Genomic DNA, 26,501 nt, shown 5'->3' with positions numbered 1-26,501 from the left:
ACCAGGGAAGCCCCAACACCACGGGGTACGCAGGAGAGTCAATCAGATAAAACTGAATGATCTCCTCATGACCCCCCTGCGTCGTCATCGTCAGTGGTGCTGTGACCTCCCTGATCAGGCCCGACCCCAACGGCCGGCTGTCTAAGGCGTGGACAGGAAATGGAGCTTCTACCGGCCGAAGGGGAATTCCTAACCTACAACAAAATGCCCGATCAATAAAGTTCCCAGCTGCGCCTGAATCTACTAGCGCCTTATGCTGGGAATGAGGTGCCACCTGTGGAAATCTCACAGGAATACTCATGTGACCAACAGAAAGCTCTGGGTAAGTGGGGCGCCTACTCACCTGAAATGACTCCCCAGTGCGTGACCTGTTGTCCCCTCTCCCAGGAGACCCTCCCCAGCACCTGGCCGCGGTGTGTCCTCCACGACCACAGTTGGTGCAGGGGATGGCCCCCCTCGGGTTCTCTCTCCTCCTCTCTCTAGCGCCCAGCACCCCGAGCTCCATGGGAATCGGCTCGGAGGTGCTGGAGGGTGGAATGGACGACCCCCACTCGGGACGTCCGCGGGTAGCCAGCAGGATGTCTAGACGGATGGAGATGTCCACCAACTGGTCGAACGACAGGTTGGTGTCCCTGCAGGCCAGCTCACGACGAACGTCCTCTCGTAGGCTACACCGGTAGTGGTCGATGAGGGCCCTCTCATTCCACCCCTCATCCGCCGCTAGCGTCCGGAACTCCAGTGCGAACTCCTGTGCGCTCCTCCTCCCCTGTCGGAGGTGGAACAGACGCTCTCCGCCGCTTTCCCTCAGGTGGATGATCGAAGACAGCCCTGAAGCGGCGGGAGAACTCCGCGTAGGTGATGGTAGCGGCGTCTATTCCCCTCCATTCGGCGTTGGCCCACTCCAACGCCTTGCCGGATAGACAGGAGATGAGGGCGGAGACGCTCTCGTATCCCGAGGGCGCCGGGTGTATGGTGGCCAGGTAGAGTTCCACCTGCAGGAGGAATCCCTGACACCCGGCTGCAGAACCGTCATATGCCCTCGGGTGCGAGAGCCGAATGCCACTGGGTTCCGGTGCTGAGAGAGGAGGACTGGCCGTTGGTGATGGGATGGTGTAAGAATGCGTGGGCACCTCTCCAGTCACCAACCGGCGCAGAGTGTTGGACACCTCGTCCATGGCGGCCCCAAGTTGCCGGATCATGGTGTCTTGGTAGCTGATCCGGTCTTCCAGGGATTCGGGTGCCGCCGCTGTTCCTGCTGACTCCATAGTTGGTTGTGTTGTTCTATCAGTAGTTCCGATGTGGATGTGGTGGAGGAGGCAGGCGCAGGACACAGAGGATACGTCCAAAAGACTTTAATAGTCCAAAGAGCAACAAACAAAACACGACCTCGAAAACAGACGGAGGCGAGGCAATTACGCAAACACGCGTAAACAATAATCCCAAACATGGACAGAGTGCAGACACGCAGCTCTGCACGACAGGCAGAAAATAACAACACACAATCAGACTAATGCAAAACAAGGAACTTATAAGACAAGTAATCAACACACAAATGGACACAGGTGTAAAAGACAGACAAAAGCAATCACACTACGAAACATAGAGCGGTGGCAGCTAGTACTCCGGGGACGGCGAACGCCGAAGCCTGCCCGAACCAGGAGGAGGAGCAGTCTCGGCAGAATCCGTGACATTGGAAAATTCCAGAAAATTATGTCATGGCTTTAGAAGCTTCTGATAGGCTAATTGACATAATTTGAGTCAATTGGAGGTGTACCTGTGGATGTATCTCAAGGCCTACCTTCAAACTCAGTGCCTCTTTGCTTGACATAATGGGAAAATCAAAAGAAATCAGCCAAGACCTCAGAAAAAAAATGGTAGACCTCCAAAAGTCTGGTTCATCCTTGGGAGCAATTTACAAACGCCTGAAGGTACCACGTTCATCTATACAAACAATAGTACGCAAGTATAAACACCATGGGACCACGCAGCCGTCATACCGCTCAGGAAGGAGATGCGTTCTGTCTCCTAGAGATGAACATACTTTGGTGCAAAAAGTGCAAATCAATCCCAGAACAACAGCGAAGGACCTTGTGAAGATGCTGGAGGAAACAGGTACAAAAGTATCTATATCCACAGTAAAGCGAGTCCTATATCGATATAACCTAAAAGGCCACTCAGCAAGGAAGAAGCCACTGCTCCAAAACCACCATAAAAAAGCCAGACTACGGTTTGCAACTGCACATGGGGACAAAGATCCTCTGGTCTGATGAAACAAAAATAGAACTGTTTGGCCATAATGACCATCGTTATATTTGGAGGAAAAAGGGGGACCTTGCAAACTGAAGAACACCATCCCAACCGTGAAGCACGGGGGTGGCAGCATCATGCTGTGGGGGTGCTTTGCTGCAGGAGGGACTGGTGCACATCACAAAATAGATGGCATCATGAGGAAGGAAAATTATGTGGATATATTGAAGCAATATCTCAAGACATCAGTCAGGAAGTTAAAGCTTGGTCGCACATGGGTCTTCCAAATGGACAATGACCCCAAGCATACTTCCAAAGTTGTGGCAAAATGGCTTAAGGACAACAAAGTCAAGGTATTGGAGTGGCCATCACAAAGCCCTGACCTCAATCCTATAGAACATTTGTGGACAGAACTGAAAAAGTGTGTGCGAGCAAGGAGGCCTACAAACCTGACTCAGTTACACCAGCTCTGTCAGGAGGAATGGGCCAAAATTCACCCAACTTATTGTGGGAAGCTTGTGGAAGGCTACCCGAAACGTTTGACCCAAGTTAAACAATTTAAAGGCAATGCTACCAAATACTAATTGAGTGTATGTTAACTTCTGACCCACTGGGAATGCTGAAATAAATCATTCTCTCTATTATTATTCTGACATTTCACATTCTTAAAATACATTGGTGATCCTAACTGACCTAAGACAGGGAATCTTTACTAGGATTAAATGTCAGGAATTGTGAAAAACTGAGTTTGAATGTATTTGGCTAAGGTGTATGTAAACTTCCGACTTCAACTGTACATATACATGTAGACTTGTGTAGACATGCACACAAGCACACAGGCACGCACATACAAACATGCTTGCAGGCACACACACACAGTAGCATTCTCTGCAAAGAGGTTACCTCAGGGACATTGCCTCTGAGTGTGTGTGTGTGTGTATGTATGTGTGTGTGTTTGTGTGTTTGTGTGTTTGTGTGTCTGCCAGTACCTCATCTCCAGAATAAATATGAAGTATTAAATCAGGGTACCTGCTGTTCTTACAGCACCAATACAGGAAACCCCTACTGGCCCCTGAGGCATGGGTCCTTATTTAAAACAGCTGTCCTGTCTGCTGCCTGCCTTAAAAAGCTATATTTTCTTATTTTTATTTTATTTATTTATTTAACCTTTATTTAACCAGGTAAGCCAGTTGAGAACAAGTTCTCATTTACAACTGCGACCTGGCCAAGATAAAGCAAAGCAGTGCGATAAAAACAACAACAACACAGAGTTACATATGGAATAAACAAAACGTACAGTCAATAACACAGTAGAAAATCTATATACAGTGTGTGCAAATGTAGTAAGTTATGGAGGTCAGGCAATAAATAGGCCATAGTGCAAAATAATTACAATTTAGTATTAACACTGGAGTGATAGATGTGCAGAAGATGATATGCGAATAGAGATACTGGGGTGCAAATGAGCAAAATAAATAACAATGTGTCACGCCCTGACTCTGGTGTGGTTCCTAATCAGAGGCAGCTGTAGCCCGTTGTCTCTGATTGGGGACCATACTTAGGCAGCCTATTGGCACTAGAGGGTTGTGGGATCTTGTTCCGTGTTAGGTATGTTGTTTGTGTACCTTGGACTTCACGTTTCGTTTCTTGTTTTGTCGTTGTGTTTATAAGTCTAATAAACATGTATGCATATCACGCTGCGCCTTGGTCTGACCCGTTCATGAACGAACGTGACACAATGTAAATAACAATATGGGGATGAGGTAGTTGGGTGGGCTAATTACAGATGGGCTGTGTACAGGTGCAGTGATCAGTAAGCTGCTCTGACAACTGATGCTTAAAGTTAGTGAGGGAGATAAGTGTCTCCAGCTTCAGAGATTTTTGCAGTTCGTTCCAGTCATTTGCAGCAGAGAACTGGAAGGAATGGTGGCCAAAGGAGGTGTTGGCTTTGGGGTTGACCAGTGAGATATACCTGCTGGAACGCATACTACGGGTGGGTGTTGCTATGGTGACCAGTGAGGTAAGATAAGGCGGGGATTTGCCTAGAAGTGATTTATAGATGACCTGGAGCCAATGGGTTTGGCTACGAATATGTAGTGAGGGCCAGCCAACGAGAGCGTACAGGTCACAATGGTGGGTAGTATATGGGGCTTTGGTGACAAAACGGATGGCACTGTGATAGACTACATCCAATTTGCTGAGTAGAGTGTTGGAAGCAATTTTGTAAATGACATCGCCGAAGTCAAGGATCGGTAGGATAGTCAGTTTTACAAGGGCATGTTTAGCAGCATGAGTGAAGGAGGCTTTGTTGCGAAATAGGAAGCCGATTCTAGATTTAACTTTGGATTGGAGATGCTTAATGTGAGTCTGGAAGGAAAGTTTACGGTCTAACCAGACACCTAGGTATTTGTAGTTGTCCACATATTCTAAGTCAGACCCACCGAGAGTAGTGATTCTAGTCGGGCGGGCGGGTGCAAGCAGCGTTCGATTGAAGAGCATGCATTTAGTTTTACTAGCGTTTAAGAGCAGTTGGAGGCCACGGAAGGAGTGTTGTATGGCATTGAAGCACGTTTGGAGGTTTGTTAGCACAGTGTTCAATGAAGGGCCAGATGTATACAAAATGGTGTCGTCTGCGTAGAGGTGGATCTGAGAGTCACCAGCAGCAAGAGCGACATTGATATACACAGAGAATGGAGTCGGCCCGAGAATTGAACCCTGTGGCACCCCCATAGAGACTGCCAGAGGTCCAGACAACAGGCCCTCCGATTTGACACATTGAACTCTATCTGAGAAGTCGTTGGTGAACCAGGCGAGGCAGTCGTTTGAGAAACCAAGGCTCTTTTAAATAAACTGGGATGGTGGGATAGTGATGGTGTGGATAGTCATCAGAGGCAAGAGAAGGCATTTGAGAGGGGATGCAGTATGCTGATGATCAGGGGCGGACTGGGACCAAAAATTGGACCTGGTATTTCTAACACCGGCCCATTTTCTTTCCTCAAGGTCACACTGCCCCATTTTTTCCTTGAAGCCCCCATTATTAACCAAATTATGATAATTTTGACAGGCCAACTAATGTAAAAATGGACCAGTCCATCTATTATGTGACCGAAATGCCAGATGGCCAGTCCGTCCATACTGATGATGGCCATGATGATGTGACCTGACCAGTAAAAACTGTCCCTGGAAAACAGTGGCAAGTGTTTCTGATTGGACTATCTTGGCTAAATAAATTAAATGAAATAAATTAAATGGGCCAAGTTGCAGCCTTTACTTAAAAAAAGCTCCTGGCCCCAGTTGATGTGTTCTTGTGTGTGTGTCTGAACTTCTCTTATCTTTAGGGTAATCAATCCAGGACAGCGCTACCAGGTCCTACCCAGCCCTACCAGCCCTATCCACTGTGTTAACGTCCCTGAGATGCCACCCTGGCCGGTTAAGCAACAATGCTAAGCCTCCATTTGCCTCCACTCTCTCGTCGCTCGTTGGCTCGTCTCGCCTCCCTCCCTCATAAATAAACTAATTAACTTGGTCTTGGCAGGGCCGGCGTGGGGAAAAGAAGTAAACTGTCTTTACTGCTTCCTCACACAAAGCCTCTACTAGGAGGAGGAGGGCATACACACATAAACACACTCTCTCTCTCTCTCTCTCTCTCTCTCTCTCTCTCTCTCTCTCTCTCTCTCTCTCTCTCTCTCTCTCTCTCTCTCTCTCTCTCTCTCGCTCTCTCTCACACACACACTCACTGGAAATGTAGCTTTCACAATACCTACAGTAAATGACCAACCTCACACACACACACACACACACACACACACACACACACACACACACACACACACACACACACACACACACACACACACACACACACACACACCCTTCAGCAGACTAATACAAATCATCAGGTCTCTCCTGCCTGTCTATCTGTGTTTAGAGGCTTGCTGTTCGGTAAATAGAGACAATGAGGAGCTGCAAATGGAGGGGGAGATATCTTCACAATGGACTGACAGATAGGAGATGTACCACTGTCACCAGCAGCAGCACAGTCACCACCTCAGTGGTTATTGAAGGGAATGAAAAGAGATACTGGAACGTGAGGCTGAGGCACACCAGTGGAATTAGGTTTAAAAAGGTACCATGGGGTTTGAATATACTGTATGTTAGTGGGTTTTTAAATGATTTTTGAAAGATTTTGACAATTCATCAAACAACTTTGAGGTCTTTAGAGAAATGTCTGAAATTCACACGGTAGTATGATGTAGATGGAATTTAATATGGACTGCAGCTTACATAGTAAAAACCCATTTTCTGCATATCTATTACTTCTTTATAAAAACACTTGCAATAGACTAACTAAAATAAACCCCAAGTAAAATGATAGACGTCAATTCCAAAAGTGTAGTTTAAGCAAAAACCCTTGACAGAAACCATGCACAATATTTCTGAATATATTATTGGGGAGTCTGGAAGAGGAGAGAAAGAGCAGGAAAAGTAATCTATTTTAATACAGCTGTCTGTTTCTTATTGGTATCTATCCCCCCACTTTCCCTCCTTCAGTTTCATAAGAGAGACTACACAGCAGAAGAGTATATGTCAGCATAGTAATGAAAATAATAAAAAAGCCCCAGCCAAAGCGATAGAAAAATGCAAGACTTGAGGGGAGAGAATATTTATTCACTTTAATGATTAAGCCCTCTATTGACTTTTTGGAAAATCCAATATTCAGCCTGCAAGCCAGTGAGAATCTTTCGTATCGCAACCAATTTCAGAATGATCTCTGGGACAATAAACATTTATAACCTGCACACAGAAAGACGGACACACCCACGAACAAACACACCTACGCACACACACCAGCCGTCACCTGTGTCATTGGTCACCTCCAAGCTCATTTTCCTAATCTCACACTCTGTTGGCCCTCACAAGGCAATGGGAAAGACAGATTAGTTGGGGACACATATGAAACAAAGCATGGTTTACCATTCTCATAGGGTATCAGTGTCTGGCAGGACAGCCAGTCAGTCAGTCTGTGATGCTGCACTAATACCGTGTAATCCTCCTTTTTATAGGAGGGATACCTGGGGAGACGGGGACTGTGTTTAGGGAACAGCAGTGAGAGTATTTTTCTAAACTTTCAGAACAGAGTAGCCATCAGGAGTTGATTTAAGCTCCTTTAGGTGAGAAGAGGTCAGTTCCAGGCTCAGCGGGTAAACAGGAGTTGGTGTGGATCTCTCTCTCTCTCTCTCTCTCTCTCTCTCTCTCTCTCTCTCTCTCTCTCTCTCTCTCTCTCTCTCTCTCTCTCTCTCTCTCTCTCTCTCGCTCTCTCTCTCCGTGTGTGTGTGCATGTGTTTGTGTGGGTGCATGTGAGACTGTGTGTGCACTCTTGTTTGCTTCTGTGAATTTTGTGTGCGTGTGTGTTCCTGTGGCTCTGTGTGTGATTGTGGTGTAGGGTTAATGCACCAAACAGCAGTGCCTAACATGAGCCAGCTTACTCCTCCTTATGTGGTTAACAGAGCAGAGAAACAGTTATGTCTCTGCATCACATTCTGGGCTTGGGGTTGACTAGCAGTTAGAAGAGGCATAGCAAGCTGGGGCAGGCAAGCAGTCAGACAGACATTGTGTCCCGGTCCAGAAACAACCCCTTGCATCAAAGGCATTACTTGCAGATCTGAATGAACTGGACAGATATGATGAGCAAAATGGTAGTGCCCTCTGATACGTTGGGTGGAATTTCCACCTTATTATCTGTAGTTCAAATCTACACAAGTGCAAAGGGCGTAGAGGATGGCTGGGGGTTGATTTTGGATTGGCCTTAGGAAGAGAGTGTATAGCGGATGTGCAGAAGACATTAGGTCATCAGGAAGAGACAGAGTTTGAGACAGTGGGCTGTAGACCTGAGGAGGGCAGTGTGGAGTCATAGAGAGACAGAATATTACCCACGAATTAAAAGGAGCCAACACCTTGTGTGTACGCAAATCGATATGCAATCATGACTCGTTGATTCCTCCAAAAGTTGACTTGTTAATAAGGAGCTCTCCATTATCACTGTGATTCTATGCGACACATCGATACCTTTCCTATTCAATGGGTAAGCTGAGAGTGAATTAATGTGGATGCTTTCCAAGCAGAAGACACAGCACTACAAAGTGGAGACTTGAAAAGCATGTAGGGACTAACTAGCGTTACACTAGGAGCAGACCAAAAGAGGAGGCTGGTTCAGATGAAATTAAGCCACCACAGATACAGTATGTGTTCCTTGGCACGTGTGTGTGTATTTGTGTCTGTGTGTGTGTGTGTGTGTGTGTGTGTGTGTTACTGAGTGGAATATCCTGGTTAAATAGTAAAATGGACCCAAGTGTGTGTGTGTGAGTGTCTGTGTGTGCATGCGTAATTTTGTAATGCACTCTCCCCACATTAGACGGACTCTGTGTGTGTGTGTGTGTACGCGTATCTGTGTGTAATCCCCACATTAGATGTCTCTCAGTAGGTGGTTAGTAACCATGAGTATGGTTGGTTTGTTAATAGAAAGATGCTGCTATACAGATGGACACATAATCAATATGTGGAATAGGAGAGTAAATGAAGAAAGCAGAACCTCATTTTAGCGAGGTAAATAGGCCCATCAGGAATGCAACCGGTCACAAATTGAGTGTGTCATTGATTAATTATTACACATTTTCACAGATCCAAACCGCACTGATGCATATCAAGAACCTTGTAGAGGGGAGGAGGCTGACATGGGCCACAGATGCTGATCTGAGGTCAGTTTTGGATTTACCCCTCTTTATAGTACATTTACAGAGACCCAAACTGCACTGATGCATATCAAGTCACACCATTGGATGGGAGGAGCCTAACATGGGCCATGGACGCTGATCTTTGGATATCATTCATTTGGCACTGGCGTTTCTCATAATACATTTAGCTTATGTTCAGTGCATCACCCTGTTGATATAAAACAGTCCCACTCTTCAGGCTATAACTAACCTTAACCTAAATCCTTCCCTCATTAGTGGAGATAGCCAATACAGCAGGCCTGTGTTTTATCTTGCCCTATCCTTGTCTCCCTCCAAGGTTCTCTTCCTCCAATACTTCCCCTATGTACTTCCTGAAGGCATAAAATGACAAAAATCAGATATAGAGTCCGCTTGTCTGTACACAAGTCGGCTATGTTAGGGCCGTCCAAACAGAAAGGGATTTAAATTTTTACGTCATATCCAGATCGATTTACAGTAGTAGTGAATGCATACATTTGTCAAACTTTTTTGTACTGGTCTCCAATTGGAATCGAACCCACAACCCTGGCATTGCAAGCACCATGCTCTACCAACTGAGCCACACGGGACCTGGAATACTCTAGATGAGGCGACCCTAACTGTTTCCCAAGAATTGCTGCAATCAACAATATGCTATAAATGAAAAGGCAGTGGAGAAAAGCAGCAGGATAGGAGCTCACATTCACAATATTGAAATAGGATCAGGAGGAAGCAAGAAATGCAGACTTGTAAACACACAGCAGTGGCTTGTATACTTCCCATCTGTCACTGTTTGCAGTTTATCGTTTTACTTGTAAAATACATTAATTAATTTCTGAATATTATTAACTTTGTCCTTGTTGTACTGTATAGCTTTGAGCCTGGCCTGGATATTATGCCTGTATTTGAGAACATTTAGACACAAAGCAACTGAAATGAAATGATTGTTTCAACATAGAAAAGGCTCAGATGAAACCCCACAACATATCTGGTTCAGATATAAATACTGTATGATTATGCTTTCAGCACTAAATCACAAACAAGAGTACACACACACACACACACACACACACACACACACACACACACACACACACACACACACACACACACACACACACACACACACACACACACACACACACACACACACACACACACACACACACACACACACACACACACACACACACACACACACACACACACACAAGCATCTGGGCCAATTTACTACCTAAGTTTTGGTATGTATCTATGTAACTTGGTATTTTAAATCAGTGCATTCCCCACAACAGATAGTGATATCTGTCCACATTCCCTGCATCTAAATGAAAGCAGGAAACACAAACACTGACAATGAAACAAAGGTAATGTCAGTACAGGTCATCCCAGCCACTCAGTGTGAGTGTGTCATGCAAAAATGTGTGAGTGTGATAGAGGGTTTCTATGTTTGTTTGTGTGGGTGTCAGTGTGTGTATCTGTGTGTGTCCATGTGTGTGTCCATGTGTGTGTGTGTATGTGTGTGGGCGTGTAAGTGTGTGTATGTGTGCATGTGCATGCATGTCCTAGCAAGCTGTGAGCCTACTTGATGGTAAGACGTCCTGGGGACCTGGATGAACATCGAATACTGCATGGGATCTAGTGTGACTTGGCTGGTGTGTGTGTGCGTGCATACATGCCTGAGTTGAGCAGCAGTGAGGCGAGTCCATGGTTCAGTCCAAAGGACATGATTGGGGTTATCCTGTACAGCTGCTTCTGCCAGGATAGCTTTGTGCCTCTCTTACTCACCAGTCCTCGCCAATCTACTCCGGGTCTCTGGTCTCGTCTGCACATTCAATAGAAAGGCCACACAGTCACATAGTCTAGTCTGAGAGGCATCATAACATACTAATTCAAAGCATATAGCTAATATATAGGATCAGATTCTGGGAACCCAGAGAAAGTGGGCTAAAGAGAATGTTCAGTGAAGATGCTAAAGAGAATCTCCACTAAAAGTGATTTTAAATCTGAGAAAAAGCTTAATCTGGGTCTGGGAACATTTTCCTCAATAGGTAGGTCAACCAAATGACAAATCTACCTCAACATGCTGTATGGATAGAATACCTATAAAGTGGTCCAACAAGAGGTCTGACAACTCCCATTGCTTTGCACAAGACAATGCTTGCTTCAGTTTCATAACACACTCAAATGCCAAGTCATACCGAGTAAGTAAGTGGGCCTGTTTTGCATGTTATTTTGGCATTAATACGTGTCATATATCAGTTTGCAAACAATGCAAAACAAATATCATTAAGTTAATAAAGCCGCATACAAACATGGTCTCTTTTTTTGCTTTCTTGAGTAAGGCAGCTCCAAAATGCAGGTGTTTCAGCCTAGCTCAGTGCTTTCTGTGGTGGTGGGGCAGCTAGCGGAAAATACAGAGCGTAGGGGTTGGTAATGTTCTCTAGTTGCGCCGTGATTGGTTCAGTGTTCTGTCACTCATGAGGACACTATGTCACCACATAATCTATGGGTAGAGCTTGAAAATTCAAGCCCCTTGGGTGCTGCCACAGTTACATTAGAAGTGCCCATCCAAGAAGGCTCATGGTCATTGGCACCAGATAAAATGGCGTCAAATCACGTTATATATACCATAGATTGGACTGATCATGTCAACATCATACTTTCAAAATCTTAGCTAGCAAGCTAGCAGTCATCATTATGAATCAAGTCGACAATCTACTGGCAAATCCTTTTCAATCCTTGTCATATGAAGAGAAAATATGAAGAGAAATTATAGATAAAACGTATCGGTGCTCATCGGCCATTGGACATAAACATTACACAACAAGTTGGAAATCGCAAATTCAACAATGAGTGGTTTGGAAGGAATCAGTGGCTAACTGCAAGCATTGCAAAGCAATCACTAGCATGCTATTCAGTGGAGTGGGTGTGTGGTCCAAATCTGGGTTTAAGGGTCTCTTTTCCAAGCTTAAAAGGATAAGCATTCAACAAGATGGCCAGAAAAGGTTGAATACATTGGCCATGCTGTCAATCCATTACGACTTCTGCCGTGTTCAAAACAACTGGAAACTCAGAACTGGGAAATCTCAGACTTCAGCGAGTTCAAGACAACTGGGAACTTGGAAAAAAAACAAGCTCTGACTGGGAAAATACGTTTTGAACGGTCATCCAACTCAGAATTCCAAGTCGGGAACTCGGGACTCTTCTAGAGCTCTGACCTGAAGATCTCTGACATCATGATTCGACCTTGTTTTATTCCGAGTTCACAGTTGTTTTGAAAGCACCATAAATGCAGAGAATGCCAGACTTTGAGGACAAAGTTTGATGACAAAATTTGCCCATGAAGGACCGCCGTGCCAACCTCCTGTTCAAGTGAGCACAGCACAACAAGGTGAGTCAAAAAATGTATTGTATGCTGCTGCATAAATTATGTAATATGCCAGGGAGATATGAATACTGTAGCTAAGAAAGTAATACTAAGTGTATGTTGCGTTGTAAGCTGTTAGTAGCTCATGTGCCTCACCCTAATAATTTGGTCCCTTTCCCCCTCCTAACTTAGCCTACTGTTCCGACTTGGTGGTGCACATGTAGCCTATAGCCTGTTTTAGAGAAATGTCATCATCGAATATTGTAAGAGCTTTTATTGTCTGTAATATGCCACCTTTATTTATCCTACGGTTCTGACTTGGTGTACAGGGAGAATACTGTAAGAACGGCCCATGTTCTGAAGTGCTGAACAAACAGGTATATTGACTATGTCCGTCCTAGCATGCTCATTAATGTCTTAATTGAAATTACGGATTTACTCTTATCTGCTCATCGTCCCCTTATGCCATGGTTTGTAGATCTCAATTGTCAGTAGAAACCACATTTGTTTTAGCAAGTCAGCCATATGAGCTATGTTTTTTTTAAAGGCAGTAAATGAGGCTGAATGAACTGTTTCGCTGATAGACAAGGCTCCGCTGATAGCCAGGTGTAGCAGTCGTAAGGATTCACTCCATGGTGCTGAAAAGAAAGCTCTGCCGTTGGGACAGTTTTATGTAGGCCATAACAGTTTGTGGGCACCGTTTGTCACCGTTATAGTGCAATTAATGTATTGTTTAGTGTTGTGTTGTGTTGTGTAGTGGCTTTGCTGGCATGCATCAAAAACTTTTGGGAAGTTTGCCCCACCAAGATTTACATGCTAAAATCACCCCTGTAGCTTTCACAGTCTCATTTCAGAATTAGACATTCATCCATGTTTCTCAAACGTCAAATGTCAAAGTTGCTGTGTTAAGGTGAAGTTTAGGCCTTAACTACGAAATCTTAAGGTTAGGCATTAACTACGAATGGTTAAGGTAAGGGTTACGGTTTGAGATAGGCTTAAAACAAAAATCTCAAAAACATATTTATATCGCTGGATTCAGACTTGCAACCTTTGGAATCAGAAACAGATGCTTACGCCCATCCACCATCCCCTCCCACAATGCCCTAGCAAAACCGAAACCTACTTAAGTGGCTGGTTTCCACGTCATCTACCAACGTCCTCAGACATGGATGGATGTTAAATACTGACTTGTATCACAGGTGACCTGGCTGAAAATTTAACCACTCTCAATTTCATAGACAGAGCTATGGATGCAGGGACTGACCATCCATTATATCAAATGTATAGTTTGAACCATGTTTTGAGGCTATACAGTGTTCGTTTACATTTACGTTGTTTACAAACATTGGAGTGAAGCTTATATTTTAGTTTCTGGGGTATTACCCAGTTGAACTAAGCTCATGAGGCATTTATGAGTTATATTCTTCAAGAATCAATGGGTATACAGTGGGGAGAACAAGTATTTGATACACTGCCTATTTTGCAGGTTTTCCTACTTACAAAGCATGTAGAGGTCTATCATTTTTATCATAGGTACACTTCAACTGTGAGAGACGGAATCTAAAACAAAAATCCAGAAAATTACATTGTATGATTTTTAAGTAATTAATTTGCATTTTATTGCATGACATAAGTATTTGATCACCTACCAACCAGTAAGAATTCCGGCTCTCACAGACCTGTTAGTTTTTCTTTAAGAAGCCCTCCTGTTCTCCACTCATTACCTGTACTAACTGCACCTGTTTGAACTCGTTACCTATATAAAAGACACCTGTCCACACACTCAATCGAACAGACTCCAACCTCTCCACAATGGCCAAGACCAGAGAGCTGTGTAAGGATATCAGGGATGAAATTGTAGACCTGCACAAGGCTGGGATGGGCTACAGGACAATAGGCAAGCAGCTTGGTGAGAAGGCAACAACTGTTGGTGCAATTATTAGAAAATGGAAGAAGTTCAAGATGACGGTCAATCACCCTCGGTCTGGGGCTCCATGCAAGATCTCACCTCGTGGGGCATCAATGATCATGAGGAAGGTGAGGGATCAGCCCAGATCTACACGGCAGGACCTGGTCAATGACCTGAAGAGAGCTGGGACCACAGTCTCAAAGAAAACCTTTAGTAACACACTACGCCATCATGGATTAAAATCCTGCAGCGCACGCAAGGTCCCCCTGCTCAAGCCAGCGCATGTCCAGGCCCGTCTGAAGTTTGCCAATGACCATCTGGATGATCCAGAGGAGGAATGGGAGAAGGTCATGTGGTCTGATGAGACAAAAATATAGCTTTTTGGTCTAAACTCCACTCGCAGTGTTTGGAGGAAGAAGAAGGATGAGTACAACCCCAAGAACACCATCCCAACCGTGAAGCATGGAGGTGGAAACATCATTCTTTGGGGATGCTTTTCTGCAAAGGGGACAGGACGACTGCACCATATTGAGGGGGAGGATGGATGGGGCCATGTATCGCGAGATCTTGGCCAACAACCTCCTTCCCTCAGTAAGAGCATTGAAGATGGGTCGTGGCTGGGTCTTCCAGCATGACAACGACCTGAAACACACAGCCAGGGCAACTAAGGAGTGGCTCCGTAAGAAGCATCTCAAGGTCCTGGAGTGGCCTAGCCAGTCTCCAGACCTGAACCCAATAGAAAATCTTTGGAGGGAGCTGAAAGTCCGTATTGCCCAGCGACAGCCCCGAAACCTGAAGGATCTGGAGAAGGTCTGTATGGAGGAGTGGGTCAAAATCCCTGCTGCAGTGTGTGCAAACCTGGTCAAGACCTACAGGAAACGTATGATCTCTGTAATTGCAAACAAAGGTTTCTGTACCAAATATTAAGTTCTGCTTTTCTGATGTATCAAATACTTATGTCATGCAATAAAATGCAAATGAATTACTTAAAAATCATACAATGTGATTTTCTGGATTTTTGTTTTAGATTCCGTCTCTCACAGTTGAAGTGTACCTATGATAAAAATTACAGACCTCTACATGCTTTGTAAGTAGGAAAACCTGCAAAATCGGCAGTGTTTCAAATACTTGTTCTCCCCACTGTATATCTTTAATTTATAAGTCCAAATGGATGTAGCAACTAAGTATTCTAGTGTTAACAGTAAAAGCTGAAGATGTTGGCTCAATCAGAAATTAGCTTTAAATGTTAAGTGTGCCAGTACTCGAAATCTGATTGAATCCAGGCCATAGTAAAAAATATTGGAAAACCTTGGTTCCTTTCCATGTGAGAGCTTGTTTTGTCTGCTTGTGGCTGTGTTGTGTATTGTCATGACCACACACACACACACACACACACACACACACACACACGTGCCAAGGAATACATACTGTATCTGTATTTGCTTAATTCCATCTAGTCCCTACACGCTAAGTCTCCACTTTGTAGTGCTGTGTCTGCTTGGAAAGCAGCCACATTAATTCAATCTCAACTTACCCATTGATAGGAAAGGTATTCATTTTCACCAAAATCCTTCTATTCACCTTTGTACTGCTCGCTAATGGAAAAACCCACAACTAGAAATGTTATTTAAAAAGTGCGTCGCATAGAATCACAGTGAAAATGGAGAGCTCCATAACAAGTGGACTTTTGGAGGAATCCGTGAGTCATGATTGCATATTAATTTGCGTACACACAACTGCCTCCACATAACTGATTAGATGGTTTAGGATAACAGTGTGTACATTTATGAGGGAGTAGTACAAAGAATACATTTACATTTTGTTATTACAGCCAATAATCATAAAGGCCCAAGGAGCATGATTGAGTGTTTATTGCATTGTGATGAAGGACTTATTGAATATCGTTGAGGGTTATTGAGTACAAATAATTTAATTTCCCTTGTTCTGTGAGGGGGCTCAGAGTGCTGTTACTGTAAACTCTAGAGACTAGGCTATGTGACAAATGTTTGTGTGGAAAGTCACATAAATAAATGAAAATATGAATAGTATGGAGTGGATACGGAATTTTCATATTGAGTGATATGGACTGCATAGGCAATGACATAGCATGTCTATGTGTTCAGACTGGTTCAAGGTGGGTCTATCAACATTTCTGTATGCAGTTGTTGCAGTGACATCATTAACATTATATTGTCGTCCGACATCAAACTGGTCGTTGTCATTATGAAATAGTATAAACACAAGAACGACATCAGCAGCATAGCGGGGTTGACATAGAGTAGATTTTACATTGTTACTTTATTTATGTATTTATTTATAGGGGAAAATGCACATTAATCAACATCAATATTACAATAATGTGCCGGGGTTAGCCAAAAGCTAATTTGCACCCGTAGTCCCAGGGTAGGTAAGGGCAATTACACAGCCACAATACAAATACACACTAAAACAATACAAAATACAAATACTGTACATTACATCCAATAATATATAATTCTAACAACAACTTATTCGTAATAAAAACACTATCATCAACTTTTGTCTTACATATGAGGAACCACAGATAACTCATGTGTACAGGTTTGGATAGATTTGAGCCATAATTTAAATTTAAAAGTACAATAATCAGTTGTCATGATGTGACTTTAACATTAATCTGAAGACTGTTATTTATCTAATCAACTAACTAGGTTTCATTGTTACCCGATTCAATTAATGATGTAACAATGAACTCATTAGGATCTGGTGCACCACGAGAGCAGTTCTTTAAAGAGTTACCATCTCCCTAATTAAACTCTAAAAGGTCTTTACCTATCACATCTATAAACAGTCAACTTATTCATCATAACCTCGTATCATATCATCATTATTTATTTACTAGCTAATTAAATGGGAACACAGGATAAACACACACACACACACTGTACCGGTTATTGACTGGAAACTTAATACGTTGAAGACAGGTCCCTAGCGGAATGACAACAACACTGATGCTTGTTAATGAAGAGAGGAAGAGGGAGAGAGACACTTAACATTGCCATATTCGGAAACTGCTCTGCTCTATAGTAACCATATACTTTGCCCACAAACCGCCGCCCTCTTTGAGTAAGAAATCATGAATGTATTTACGTGAAATGCCTGGTTCGCCGTGTATCTCTCTCGGTGGACAGGACCACCCTGGAAAGGGAGTTGGGCCTTCTCGCGGCACACTTGTAAGGCTCTGATTGTCCAAAAAGGTTCCAACAAGTCTTCTACTGTTGTTCTCTTCTTTGTAGTTGTCCATTCTCCGATGACTTGTCGTGTAGTCCTGAACAGAACTACAGAGTTGATTTTCTTTCCATTCGCTCTTTGAAGATAGGTTAGCCAGCCGTATCGATGATTCCCTGTGGGGTGATGGGTGTAGCGTAACAGGATGGTTTGAGCAGAGTAATAGGATCGGCCTACTTAAATTCGCTTTCGAAGATACTTTACTTAGGACAGCTAATCAGCCGTACCAGTGATTGTCCGGGAGGTGAGTTTATTCTCTCCACCTCGTGTTGAGATTCAAAGTTCCAACCATTTCAAACGTGTAGCGGCCGCTTCACGTTTTTCTGGTCTGGTATGTTAATTTCTTTACCCACCATTTATACACTCTGCTCGAAAGGGGGTGGTTCCGTCAGGCTGACACGCTCTCTGACCTCACTTTGGGCGGTGACTAGTAACTCTGCAAAGTTATGAAAAACAATTATCTCTTAGAGCTTCTCAAATCCCATCCTTATCTTAAAAATACTTTAATCATTTTTCATATTACATGCACAACGCATAGGATGGACACTTCGTACATGTAGTGGGTATACTTTCCAAGTTCACAAAATAACAAACAATATGACATTAGTGTTCTATAGATTGCCTCCGACCATTCCCCACATTCTACGTTAGGAATATTGTTCCAGTATTCGCTTTTGAACGTGTTAAAGTTTCAGCGGGAAAAAGTCTGTTGAAACAAAAACATTCCTTTGGTGGATCTGGTCCTTCTCCCTTGATTTATGACAGGCGTGAGTTGTTAACCCCCACTAGTCCTTCCTTTACCCCTCTGTGGGTGAGAGGGGGTCTGATTGAAGTTATTTATTTATTTATTTGTATAAAATAAAAAATAAAAACATTCCCTTTATTACTTTCCAACACCACGACCCCTTCCCTAATTTGAGTAAATTAGTGAACAACATCGCTTAGGCCTCTACTTCCAGCTTATACATACTATATAAATTTTATGGACACAGTCAATTTTACAATAATTCTATTTTGTTTGTTTTTACTCCTGAACTTCCTCTACCCTCAAACTTTCTGATCCTTTTCATGATGTCCATCCGGTTTGCTTCTATATGCCATGTCTTTCTCTGTGCTCTTTCACAAAAGCTCTCAACCTATAACCTATATACATATTATGGACACAGTATGCTTTTCATTAGTTATCTTGTTGTTATGAGTTGTTGTTAGTTGTTATTAGTCCCATCCTTCAGCTCCATTCAACACCTCCCATCTATCTCTTAACACCATCCATATTGGATTTCTATTTGCCATATATTTTTCAACTGTACTGTGATGTTTCACAAAAGTTCTGAAACCTTCTATTATCATTGTTTCTACAGATTAAAGTAAATTGAAAATAAACATTTTTGCTAAAAGTATTATTATATTATTGATCGATTGACTATGACTTTTCAGATCACCCAGTAGTGCTATCTGCAGGGTTAGCTCCAGGTAAATATTGCAATCCTTCAGCCATTCCTGGACCTGTGACCAAAAACAAGCTACAAATGGACAGTACCAAAACAAAGATCTAATGATTCTGTCTCTTCACAGCAAAATATGCAGAGCTGGGAAGATTGTATCCCCCATATAAATAACATTATAATGGTAGCAAGAATTTGTATAATCATTTAAATTGATGAAGATTTGAATCTGGCGTTGTTTTGCGTATCAGTTCATAAACAGTATGCCATGGAATCGGTACGTCAAAAATCTCTTCCCAACTATTTTGCAATCTATATGGGACGGCTGTCAATCCTTTGGTCCTTAAATGAAACTGGTATACTTTTTTATTTATCACAATTTTCTTTAACCAATTATGTTCTTTAATGCAGGGCCGACATACAAGTTCCTTACTTTTTCCCCCTTCCACTTTCCTCTTCCATTTTTGCGGTAATGCTGCAATTATTTGGTTGTAATTTTGGGTAGAGCAGACATTTCCATATGTTTATGTTAGCTGCATATGCGACATAACTCCACCAGTACTACCTATGATATCATTTACGAAGATTATACATTTTTTAAACATTGTTTACACATGTTTTTTTTAATCAATTAGTATATTTGAGTTTAACCACAATATTTGTTGCATTATTGTTTCTGGAGTTTCTGGAGGATTAAATTGAAATTGCAACCAACTTTCTATGGCTTGTTTTAGAAACAGTGATATTTGGGAGATTATTTCCTTTTCAAAATAACTGAAAGTGAGAGGTTGTAGTCAGAATAAAGGGAAAAAGGCCATTATTGAACATGGGGTGAGACAATCTTACTAATTTGTTGGAGAACCAGTTCGGATTTAAGTATAACTTTTGAATGACTGAAGCTTTTAGTGATAGGTCTAATGCTTTAATATTTAATCATTTCTGTCCTCCGAATTCATATTCATTATATAAATAGGCCCGTTTAATTTTGTCTGGCTTGCCGTTCCAAATGAAATTGAATATTTTTTTCTCATATAATTTAGAAAACTGTTCACTAGGCGTAGGCAAGACCATAAGCAAATCGGTAAATTGGGATAATACTAAAGAGTTAATCAGGGTGATTTTTCCACAAATAGACATGTACAGTGGGGAAAAAAAGTATTTAGTCAAATCAAATCAAATCAATCAAATTGTATTGGTCACATGCGCCGAATACAACAGGTGCAGACATTACAGTGAAATGCTTACTTACAGCCCTTAACCAACAGTGCATTTATTTTAAACAAAAAAGTAAGAATAAAACAACAACAAAAAAGTGTTGAGAAAAAAAGAGCAGAAGTAAAAATAAAGTGACAGTAGGGAGGCTATATATACAGGGGGGTACCGTTGCATAGTCAATGTGCGGGGGCACCGGCTAGTTGAGGTAGTTGAGGTAATATGTACATGTGGGTAGAGTTAAAGTGACTATGCATAAATACTTAACAGAGTAGCAGCAGCGTAAAAAGTATGGGGTGGGGGGGCAGTGCAAATAGTCCGGGTAGCCATGATTAGCTGTTCAGGAGTCTTATGGCTTGGGGGTAGAAGCTGTTGAGAAGTCTTTTGGACCTAGACTTGGCACTCCGGTACCGCTTGCCGTGCGGTAGCAGAGAGAACAGTCTATGACTAGGGTGACTGGAGTCTTTGACAATTTTGAGGGCCTTCCTCTGACACCGCCTGGTATAGAGGTCCTGGATGGCAGGGAGCTTTGCCCCTGTGATGTACTGGGCCGTACGCACTACCCTCTGTAGTGCCTTGCGGTCAGAGGCCAAGCAGTTGCCATACCAGGCGGTGATGCAACCAGTCAGGATGCTCTCGATGGTGCAGCTGTAGAATTTTTTGAGGATCTGAGGACCCATGCCAAATCTTTTTAGTCTCCTGAGGGGGAATAGGCTTTGTCGTGCCCTCTTCACGACTGTCTTGGTGTGTTTGGACCATGATAGTTCGTTGGTGATGTGGACACCAAGGAACTTGAAGCTCTCAACCTGTTCCACTACAGCCCCGTCGATGAGAATGGGGGCGTGCTCAGTCCTCTTTTTTTTCCTGTAGTCCACAATCATCTCCTTTGTCTTGGTCACGTTGAGGGAGAGGTTGTTGTCCTGGCACCACACGGCCAGATCTCTGACCTCCTCCCCTATAGGCTGTCTCATCGTTGTCGGTGATCAGGCCTACCACTGTTGTGTCGTCGGCAAACTTAATGATGGTGTTGGAGTCGTGCCTGGCCATGCAGTCATGGGTGAACAGAGAGTACAGGAGGGGACTGAGCACGCACCCCTGAGGGGCCCCCGTGTTGAGGATCAGTGTGGCAGATGTGTTGTTACCTACCCTTACCACCTGGGGGCGGCCCGTCAGGAAGTCCAGGATCCAGTTGCAGAGGGAGGTGTTTAGTCCCAGAGGGAGGTGCTTAGTGATGAGCTTTGAGGGCACTATGGTGTTGAATGCTGAGCTGTAGTCAATGAATAGCATTCTCACGTAGGTGTTCCTCTTGTCCAGGTGGAAAAGGGCAGTGTGGAGTGCGATAGAGATTGCATCATCTGTGGATCTGTTGGGGCGGTATGCAAATTGGAGTGGGTCTAGGGTTTCTGGGATTATGCTGTTGATGTGAGCCATGACCAGTCTTTCAAAGCACTTCATGGCTACAGACGTCAGTGCCACGGGTCGGTAGTCATTTAGGCAGGTTATCTTAGAGTTCTTGGGCACGGGGACTATGGTGGTCTGCTTGAAACATGTTGGTATTACAGACTCAGTCAGGGACATGTTGAAAATGTCAGTGAAGACACTTGCCAGTTGGTCAGCACATGCTCGGAGTACACGTCCTGGTAATCCGTCTGGCCCTGCGGCCTTGTGAATGTTGACCTGCTTAAAAGTCTTACTCACATCGGCTACGGAGAGCGTGATCACATAGTCGTCCGGAACAGCTGGTGCTCTCATGCATGCTTCAGTGTTGCTTGCCTCGAAGCGAGCATAGAAGTGGTTTAGCTCGTCTGGTAGGCTTGTGTCACTGGGCAGCTCGCGGCTGTGCTTCCCTTTGTAGTCTGTAATAGTTTTCAAGCCCTGCCACATCCGACGAGCGTCAGAGCCAGTGTAGTATGATTCAATCTTAGACCTGTATTGACTCTTTGCCTGTTTGATGGTTCGTCGGAGGTCATAGCGGGATTTCTTATAAGCGTCCGGGTTAGAGTCCCGTTCCTTGAAAGCGGCAGCTCTACCCTTTAGCTCAGTGCGGATGTTTCCTGTAATCCATGGCTTCTGGTTGGGGTATGTACGTACGGTCACTGTGGGGACGACATCATCGATGCACTTATTGATGAAGCCAGTGACTGATGTGGTGTACTCCTCAATGCTGTCTGAAGAATCCCGGAACATGTTCCAGTCTGTGCTAGCAAAACAGTCCTGTAGCTTAGCATCTGCGTCATCTGACCACTTTTTTATTAGCCGAATCACTGGTGCTTCCTGCTTCAGTTTTTGCTTATAAGCAGGAATCAGGAGGATAGAGTTATGGTCAGATTTGCCAAATGGAGGGCGAGGGAGAGCTTTGTATGCGTCTCTGTGTGTGGAGTAAAGGTGGTCTAGAGTTTTTTCCCCCTCTGGTTGCACATTTAACATGCTGGTAGAAATTAGGTAGAACGGATTTAAGTTTCCCTGCATTAAAGTCCCCTGCTACTAGGAGCGCTGCATCTGGATGAGCGTTTTCCTGTTGATTAATGGCCTTGTACAACTCATTCAGTGCAATCTTAATGCCAGCATTGGTTTGTGGTGGTAAATAGACAGCTATGAAAAATATAGATGAAAACTCTCTTGGTAAATAGTGTGGTCTACAGCTTATCATAAGATACTCATAAGATCATAAGATCATAAGTCAGCCACCAATTGTGCAAGTTCTCCCACTTAAAAAGATGAGAGAGGCCTGTCATTTTCATCATAGGTACACGTCAACTATGACAGACAAATTGAGATTTTTTTTCTCCAGAAAATCACATTGTAGGATTTTTAATGAATTTATTTGCAAATTATGGTGGAAAATAAGTATTTGGTCACTTACAAAAAAGCAAGATTTCTGGCTCTCACAGACCTGTAACTTCTTCTTTAAGAGGCACCTCTGTCCTCCACTCGTTACCTGTATTAATGGCACCTGTTTGAACTTGTTATCAGTATAAAAGACACCTGTCCACAACCTTAAAAAGTCACACTCCAAACTCCACTATGGTCAAGACCAAAGAGCTGTCAAAGGACACCAGAAACAAAATTGTAGACCTGCACCAGGCTGGGAAGACTGAATCTGCAATAGGTAAGCAGCTTGGTTTGAAGAAATCAACTGTGGGAGCAATTATTAGGAAATGGAAGACATACAAGACCACTGATAATCTCCCTCGATCTGGGGCTCCACGCAAGATCTCACCCCGTGGGGTCAAAATGATCACAAGAACGGTGAGCAAAAATCCCAGAACCACACGGGGGGACCTAGTGAATGACCTGCAGAGAGCTGGGACCAAAGTAACAAAGCCTACCATCAGTAACACACTACTCCGCCAGGGACTCAAATCCTGCATTGCCAGACGTGTCCCCCTGCTTAAGCCAGTACATGTCCAGGCCCGTCTGAAGTTTGGGAGAATGTCATATGGTCAGATGAAACCAAAATATAACTTTTTGGTAAAAACTCAACTCATCGTGTTTGGAGGACAAAGAATGCTGAGTTGCATCCAAAGAACACCATACCTACTGTGAAGCATGGGGGTGGGGAAAAAAGTATTTAGTCAGCCACCAATTGTGCATGTTCTCCCACTTAAAAAGATGAGAGAGGCCTGTAATTTTCATCATAGGTACATGTCAACTATGACAGACAAAATGAGAAAAAAAATTCCAGAAAATCACATTGTAGGATTTTTTTGAATTTATTTGCAAATTATGGTGGAAAATAAGTATTTGGTCAATAACAAAAGTTTCCCAATACTTTGTTATATACCCCTTGTTGGCAATGACACAGGTCAAACGTTTTCCGTAAGTCTTCACAAGGTTTTCACACACTGGTGCTGGTATTTTGGCCCATTCCTCCATGCAGATCTCCTCTAGAGCAGTGATGTTTTGGGGCTGTCGCTGGGCAACACGGACTTTCAACTCCCTCCAAAGATTTTCTATGGGGTTGAGATCTGGAGACTGGCTAGGCCACTCCAGGACCTTGAAATGCTTCTTACGAAGCCACTCCTTCGTTGCCCGGGAGGTGTGTTTGGGATCATTGTCATGCTAAAAGACCCAGCCACGTTTCATCTTCAATGCCCTTGCTGATGGAAGGAGGTTTTCACTCAAAATCTCACGATACATGGCCCCATTCATTCTTTCCTTTACACGGATCAGTCGTCCTGGTCCCTTTGCAGAAAAACAGCCCCAAAGCATGAAGATTCCACCCCCATGCTTCACAGTAGGTATGGTGTTCTTTGGATGCAACTCAGCATTCTTTGTCCTCCAAACACGATGAGTTGAGTTTTTACCAAAAAGTTATATTTTGGTTTCATCTGACCATATGACATTCTCCCAAACTTCAGACGTGCCTGGACATGTACTGGCTTAAGCAGGGGGACACGTCTGGCAATGCAGGATTTGAGTCCCTGGCGGAGTAGTGTGTTACTGATGGTAGGCTTTGTTACTTTGGTCCCAGCTCTCTGCAGGTCATTCACTAGGTCCCCCCGTGTGGTTCTGGGATTTTTGCTCACCGTTCTTGTGATCATTTTGACCCCACGGGGTGAGATCTTGCGTGGAGCCCCAGATCGAGGGAGATTATCAGTGGTCTTGTATGTCTTCCATTTCCTAATAATTGCTCCCACAGTTGATTTCTTCAAACCAAGCTGCTTACCTATTGCAGATTCAGTCTTCCCAGCCTGGTGCAGGTCTACAATTTTGTTTCTGGTGTCCTTTGACAGCTCTTTGGTCTTGACCATAGTGGAGTTTGGAGTGTGACTTTTTGAGGTTGTGGACAGGTGTCTTTTATACTGATAACAAGTTCAAACAGGTGCCATTAATACAGGTAACGAGTGGAGGACAGAGGAGCCTCTTAAAGAAGAAGTTACAGGTCTGTGAGAGCCAGAAATCTTGCTTTTTTGTAAGTGACCAAATACTTATTTTCCACCATAATTTGCAAATAAATTCATTAAAAATCCTACAATGTGATTTTCTGGATTTTTTTTTCTCAATTTGTCTGTCATAGTTGACGTGTACCTATGATGAAAATGACAGGCCTCTCTCATCTTTTTAAGTGGGAGAACTTGCACAATTGGTGGCTGACTAAATACTTTTTTTCCCCACTGTATTTCATCACATTCCCAGTGGGTCAGAAGTTTACATACACTCAATTAGTATTTGGTAGCATTGCCTTTAAATTGTTTAACTTGAGTCAAATGTTTCGGGTAGCCTTCCACAAGCTTCCCACAATAAGTTGGGTGAATTTTGGCCCATTCCTCCTGACAGAGCTGGTGTAACTGATTCAGGTTTGTAGGCCTCCTTGCTCGCACACGCCTTTTCATTTCTGCCCACAAATTTTCTATAGGATTGAGGTCAGGACTTTGTGATGGCCACGCCAATACCTTGACTTTGTTGTCCTTAAGCCATTTTGCCACAACTTTGGAAGTATGCTTGGGGTCATTGTCCATTTGGAAGACCCATTTGCGACCAAGCATTAACATCCTGACCGATGTCTTGAGATGTTGCTTCAATATATCCACATAATCTTCCTTCCTCATGATGCCATCTATTTTGTGAAGTGCACCAGTCCCTCCTGCAGCAAAGCACCCCCACTGCATGATGCTGCCACCCCCGTGCTTCACAGTTTGGATGGTGTTCTTTGGCTTGCAAGCCTTCCTCTTTTTTCCTCCAAACATAACGATGGTCATTATGACCAAACAGTTCTATTTTTGTTTCATCAGACCAGAGGACATTTCTCCAAAAAGTACGATCTTTGTCCCCATGTGCAGTTGCAAACCATAGTCTGGCTTTTTATGGCGGTTTTGGAGCAGTGGCTTCTTCCTTGCTGAGCGGCCTTTCAGGTTATGTCGATATAGGACTAGTTTTACTGTGGATATAGATATTTTTGTACCTGTTTCCTCCAGCATCTTCACAAGGTCCTTTGCTGTTGTTCTGGGATTGATTTTCACTTTTCGCACCAAAGTACGTTCATCTCTAGGAGACAGAACGCGTCTCTTTCCTGAGCGGTATGACGGCTGCATGGTCCCATGGTGTTTATACTTGCATACTATTGTTTGTACAGATGAACGTGGTGTTTACATTTACATTTACGTCATTTAGCAGACGCTCTTAGCCAGAGCGACTTACAAATTGGTGCATTCACCTTATAGCCAGTGGGATAACCACTTTCCAATGTATTTTAAAAAAAAATTTTTGGGGGGGGGTGGGTTGGGGTAAGGGGGGGTAGAAGGATTACTTTATCCTATCCCAGGTATTCCTTAAAGAGGTGGGGTTTCAAATGTCTCCGG

The sequence above is a fragment of the Coregonus clupeaformis genome, chromosome 36 (assembly GCF_020615455.1).
Source record: "Coregonus clupeaformis isolate EN_2021a chromosome 36, ASM2061545v1, whole genome shotgun sequence".
Classification (NCBI taxonomy): Eukaryota; Metazoa; Chordata; class Actinopteri; order Salmoniformes; family Salmonidae; genus Coregonus; species Coregonus clupeaformis.
The sequence above is the reverse complement of the archived record's forward strand: the minus strand, read 5'-3'. Positions refer to the sequence as shown.